Raw genomic sequence first — 6,956 nt, 5'->3', positions numbered from 1 at the left:
ATATATATATATATATATATATATATATACATATATATTTGTGTGCGTTCGTGTTTACGCAAATTCATGTATGCATTTACGTATGTACACTCACATGTACACTCACATGTGATATATATATATATACATATCTATATAAATATGAATATATATATATGTATGTATTATATGTATATATATATAATACACACACATACATTTATATAAATGATGATAATAAACCTGAACACAAACACACATTTTTGCGTTTGTATGTATGTGTGTACAAATATTCATGTATATAACTATATGTGCACGTATTTTTGTGCATGTGTGTGTAAGAATGAGTGTGTGTGTGTATGGTGTGTGTGTGTATGGTGTGTGTGTGTGTGTGTGCCTGTTTAAGTATATATTTCGCGTAATATCCATAACAAGCGTAAACTGGCGCCATTAAACCTGATTGACGGCGACCACAGAGTAAAGCAATTATGAAATAAATGTATAAGAAAAAAAAAAAAGAAATCTAGCATGCAAATAAACAGCAATGAAACTAATAACATAGTAAAACTTGCAATTGTTGCATGCATTAGAAAGGACGACAATAACAATTGCAGCTGTAGTAACACCAACAGCAAGATAACAGCAACAACAATGCAACTACAAGTAATAATAATGATAAGAAGGAGAAGGAAGAGAAGAAGAAGAAAATGGAATAGGAAATTGCAACTACTTAACGTAAGCAGCAGGAACAATAAAAAATAATACAAATAAAAATTTCACTTATTGGCCACAAGGGCCTTACTCTTCGGGCGTGGGGTGCACAGACGAACAAAGGCGAAGGATCAATGTAGAAACAGGGGTGGAATTTACATCGATTATAGAGGTGAGATCAACTGTAACAATATTGATACATTAATATAATAATAATAATAATAATAATAATAATAATAATAATAATAATAATAATATAACCAGCAGATGACAACGTTTCCCTAAAAGAAATGGAAAAACTTTCAAAATACAAAGACCTGGAAATACAGGTAACTCGAATGTGGAATTTAAAAACAGAAACAGTTCCTATCATAGTAGGTGCCTTAGTTATAATAAAAAAATATTCAGACAAATACATAACAAAAACACCAGGACTTACAAATATATATAACATACAGAAAATTGCACTACTGGGCACTGCACATATCCTACGCAAGACACTTTCAATACAGTAACCATAAGAGCATCACAGCAAACCACAGCACATACCCAAGGCACACAGAGCTGCGCTCGGTAGTGAAGTGAAAGCACGTTATAAAAATAAAACTACCGAACAATAATAATAATAATAGTAGTAGTAGTAGTAGTAGTAGTAGTAGTAGTAGTAGTAGTAGTAATGATGATGATGGTGAATACAAAGTCCTCCTAATAGAAGTTTTGAAAACGTGGCATGTAAGAACAAGAACTATATCTTTTAATAACGGAGCTTTGGGGACAATGCCGGATAGCACTCTTTAAACACTCTGGCCAAATACCAGGGAAATCAAAAGTGTCAGAACTTAATCTTCCTGATTATGATGATGATAATGAGGGCACCCCACCCACTAAGGTAGCATAAAAGTGTAAGACAAAGCCAAACAGGAAAGCTGGAAAGAAATTTCGAAACTATGACAAGAAAATCAATTGCATGGGCAATACCCCAAACGAGCTGGGGAAGTTGATGTAGATATAAGAAGAACCCATCAGTGGCTGCAGAGTACTAGTTTGAAAGCCCAAGTAGAAGGATTTATCCTAGCAGCACAAGATCAGAGTCTCCTCAACCGCTATGCTAATGTCACGCATAATGAGGTAGATACAAAGTGTAGAGTCAGCAATGACAAACTTGGGAGCATTAAACACATTGTCGCCGGCTGCTCAGTCCTTGCTCCTACAGAATTTAAAACCATGCCTGATCGAGCTGGCCAATACTTGCACTGGAGCATATACTGTCACTATTATATCCCGCATCCTAAGAACTGGTATGAACATAATCCAGAACCAGTTACTGTGGGAGAGTATGTTACTCTTCTATCATGGGTTATATACAGACAGGCAAATAAATACTAAAATGTCAGACATCGTTATCAAAGGTATATGACAAAATCATATCTTTTCATTGATATGACAGTGCCCGATAGAAACGTTTCAGCAAATGAATTTGAAAAACTACCGACATACAAGGATCTTGAGATTGAGATATACAGGATGTAGAAAGTGAAAACCAAAACCATCCCTGTTATTGTGGGTGCCCTGGGAATGATCAAGAAAGGTACCGACAATTGTTTTGACCAGATCCCAGGGAAACTATGAATCTAGCGGGGCTCAAAAACTGTGCTGACATCAACCGTCCACCTTCTCCAGAAGTTTCTTTCTGGTTGAGATCCGGTCGGAAAATTAAATAAAATGCAAATCAATCGGAAAATAATGACAACAACAACAACAACAACAACAATAATAAACTCGAATGTGGAGTCTAAAACTCAGAATGTGGAGTTCAAAAGATCTGGAAATAGAGGTAATTCGAATGTGAAGTAAAAAAATAGCAACATTTCCTATCATAGTATGCTTATTAGGTATGATAAAAAATATTCAGACAAATACATAACAAAAACATTAGGTCTAACAAGTATATATAACATACAGAAAATAGCACTACTAGGTACCGCACACATTCTACGTAAAACACTTCCAATACAGTAAAACTAAGAGCATCACAACAAACCACAGCACAAACCCAAGGCACACAGAGCTGCGCTCGGTAGTGCAGTGAAAGCATGTGATAAAAATAAGGCTACTGAATAATAATAATAATAATAATAATAATAATAATAATAATAATAAGGATGATGATGACGATGACGATGATGATGGTTCAAATTTTGGCACAAGCCCAGCAATTTTAGGAGAGGTAAGTAAATTACATCCACCTTAGTACTCAACTGGTACTTATTTTGTCGACTCAGAAAAAGATTAAAGGCCAAGTTTATCTCAGTGGAATTTGAACTCAGAACGTAAAGAATCAGAAGAAATGTCGGCAAGGACTTTGTCCGATGCACTAACGATTGTGGCTATTATAAATCAACAGTGCAAGGCAAACATAAGAATGAGTAAAGAATCCTTAACGTGGGGGAGCAACCACATAGAGTGATTCGAAGCACCCATGCTCAGACCTGGTTGCCATGACTCAACAAAAGCAAACCCAGTTCTTGTCACAAGCCTACAAGCCGCATTGTTAAAGTGAACCCATTTAGACGCGTCAGTTTTGCGACTCTTACCTATCTTTCGTAATATTTAGTGATGGACAGCTTCTTGTTCTCTTCCCTTATATTCTCCCTCAAATGATATTTGAAGAATTTGATGAGGGCTTGTTCTGAGAGGCAAAATCTGTTCACAAGCTTTCAACAGCGTCCACTTTCCAACTTTCTCCGCCGTTGTTACCAGATAGAGAAATGTATTCGCTCTTCCCTTCCAAACGAAGACTATAGTTCAGTCTTTGCGATAGACCCAGGCGAAACCATTATCACTAGACGTGAGAACTAACTTTCCACCAACTACATGGTCCAGCTTGTCGAATGCAATGAACCCTTAGCAACAATCCAGATGACAAAGTCCCTATCTCGATTTCCGCTTGACCCAGGTTTACACATCTGTCAAAGACAAGCTGCAAGGAAAGTATGTCGCATGAACGGTGATGCCAATCTCTTAATCGTTGTCTTTGTTCACAAATCTCTGCAGATATGTTAGGTGCAGTGTTTGCTTGCGCATCATCAGCGACAACGTCCCAAGATCTTTTAGTGGGTGTTGGCATCTGATGAATTTCCCCATCAGCCGATTCTACAAGAGGCGGAAGAGCACGCGACCCAGTTTGATAATGTAGTTCTGGTTGCAGAGAAAGCAGCAGATCGTCTTTAATCATAGCTCTGCACGGCCAAAGCTGACTTAGGATTAAACAAGCACAAAACAACAACAACCACAACAAAATAAGCAACATCAATAATCGCAGAATTAAACAGTATAACAACCAAAGTCGCGCCACAATCATCGACATTACTCCATCGCATACAACAATGACATCAATAATCTAAAACTTACGAAATACACACATTCCCATGCGCACGTAGATGCATATACTTCTCCCTCCCCCATGCAGGTATTGTTCTGTCTAATGGCAAATTAAAGTAGGTACATTTATAACAATTACTTCTAGTTAGCTTTTTAATGCTCTATGCATTAAAAGATGTTAACACAAACTTAACTATTGTTTTTCACACGGATTTCGTCTCTGAAATATTTAGTCTTCTAAACAATTCTATTTTCCTACAGTAAGGCATGTACAATCTTGTATATTTACTTAGTGATAATTCCATCACTACTCCTACAACTGAGATTAATATTATATAACGCTGGTGAACTCATAAGAGCGGGTCCTGTCCGGCGTTGTTTTATCGCATTTCGCGAAATAATTAAGATAATATTAGTAATGAATTAATATTGTTTATTTTTTATTTTTAGCTTATAATTATTCCTTGATAGATTTTTAAGGCCACTTCCATCAAATGTGTTGACTTTTGGAAATTATCTATGATCTTCGGCGCTAAAGTCCTCTGGAAGAGACTACTCAGATTGTTCTCGTCGATGCTTAGATTCAATCCTAGGCCTTCATCACTCATACCTTCACCTAGGCCTCTATAAAAATTTGATATGTTTTTCCGTTAATGGTTTTGGGCAGCTGGTACAATGCAGTGAGCGCCTGGCAACATTCAAGATGCTTCTACTACTACTACTACTACTACTACTACTACTACTACTAATGATAATAATAATAATAATAATAATAATAAGCATCGGAGAGACGATGCATACTCTGCGCGCAGATACATTTTTTCACAAATTGTAGTGTGGCTTGCAATGCGCTGCTTACCCTTGCTTTTGAATTAAATTAATTTTTTTTCTAAGTATCATCATTATAGGTATTCATACTCCGGAGAAATTAAGAAACCAACACATTAATAAATGAAATCCCCGAATCCATCAGTGTACACACACACGCACGCGCACATACATACACAGAGTCACATATACATGTATGTATGTATGTATGTATGTATGTATGTATGTATGTATGTATGTATGTATGTTCGCATACGTGTTTATGTGCATAGGTACACCATGATCTATAAACACGCAGACTAGGGACGATTCATATGAAAAAGAAAGTGAACAAAATTATATAACCACTTGCTCATCGGGAAATTTGTAAGTTTGATTTTTTTTAAGTATCACCATTATATGTATTATACTCCGGTGAAATTAAGAAATTAAGTCGTAAATAAACGAAACCCTCGAATCGATCATTGTATACACACACACACACACACACATACACACACACACACACACACACACACACACACATACACACAAAGTCGTATATGTATGTATGTACGTATGTATGCATGTACGCACACGTGTCTACGCGCATAGGTACACCATGATCTATACGCATGCAGACGAGGGTCAATTCATATGAAAAAGAAAGTGAACAAAATATGACCACTTGCTTATCGAGAAATATGTTCGATTTAAAAAAAATTGTTTATTTATTTAAAAAATAAAACATAATCAAACCAAATGTTCATCATTTCGAGCCACTCACCAATGAGTATTTCTGCCAAATGTGGTGAAAACCCGTTCAGCTGTTTTCCAGTAATTTTTGCAAACACACAATCAAGCAGACTAAGACGAGTGATTACAATATCCTGCTTTCGCGTACGCGCGCTGGGTAATAATAATAATAATAATAATAATAATAGACACATCGTTTGCGAATGCCCAAAATTGGCACAACGCGAATACAAACGACGCCATGACAATGTGGCAAGAATGATCCATCTTGAGCTTTGTGGAAATCATGGCCTACAAAGAGCAAAGATGTGGTATGAACAAACGCCAGAAGGAGTCACCGAAAATGAGAACTGCGAAATCCTGTAGGATGTAATGATCCAGTGCGATCATCTGACCAGACATAGGAAACCGGACATTGTTCAGGTGAATAAAAAAGAAAGAACATGTATGATTATCAGCATAACATGCCCCGGTGACAACAGAATAAATGTGAAATTAGAAACAATAAACAACTATGACGATTTAAAGTGGGAAATACGAAAGTTGTGGTCAATAAAGAGTGTAGATGTGATATCAATAGTAATTGGTGCACTTAGAAGTATCAGCACTCAACTACCAACATGGCTGAAAAAGATCGATGCAAGTGTGAAGGTAGTACACTTACAAAAATCAGTATTTCTTGAAACTGCAAGAATTCTTCGCAGGGTTCTTGAAGCATGACCGGTAAACAAGTGTCACCTTAGTCTGCTGGTTATGGACAGCTGACACTGTCCATCATACCCAGCAAAATAAACTGTGAGTTTTCATATAATAATAATAATAATAATAATAATAATAATAATAATAATAATAATAATAATAATAACAATAACAATAGTAATAATAAACTTATCGACTCATCATCTCCGTTTGATTCCAGGATCGTTAAGAGAGAGAGGAAAAAAAACAAAGAAAATACAATCCCTTAAAATTTGAAATAGGAAGAATTTGGACCATGCAAATAGTAAAGGTCGTGCACATAATAATTGGTGCATTGGGAACAGGAAGCCAAATATATAGACAACTGGAGGAGACTGAAATAAAATGCTCGATAGAGGTCCTACAGAAAGTTTGCCTCTTAGGGACAGCAAGGATTACCAGGAGGGTTCGAAGCACTTAAAATACTGCCGAAAACGTGTGGATACCTAATGTTACAGGAAGTAACCCGCTACCCACATAAATTCTACCAGGAATAAGACCAAACATGAGCTATAATAATAATAATAATAATAATAATAATAATAATAATAATAATAATAATAATAATAATAATAATAATAATA

Source organism: Octopus bimaculoides, chromosome 6 (assembly GCF_001194135.2).
Source record: "Octopus bimaculoides isolate UCB-OBI-ISO-001 chromosome 6, ASM119413v2, whole genome shotgun sequence".
NCBI classification, from domain to species: domain Eukaryota; kingdom Metazoa; phylum Mollusca; class Cephalopoda; order Octopoda; family Octopodidae; genus Octopus; species Octopus bimaculoides.
Note: the sequence above shows the minus strand (reverse complement) of the source record.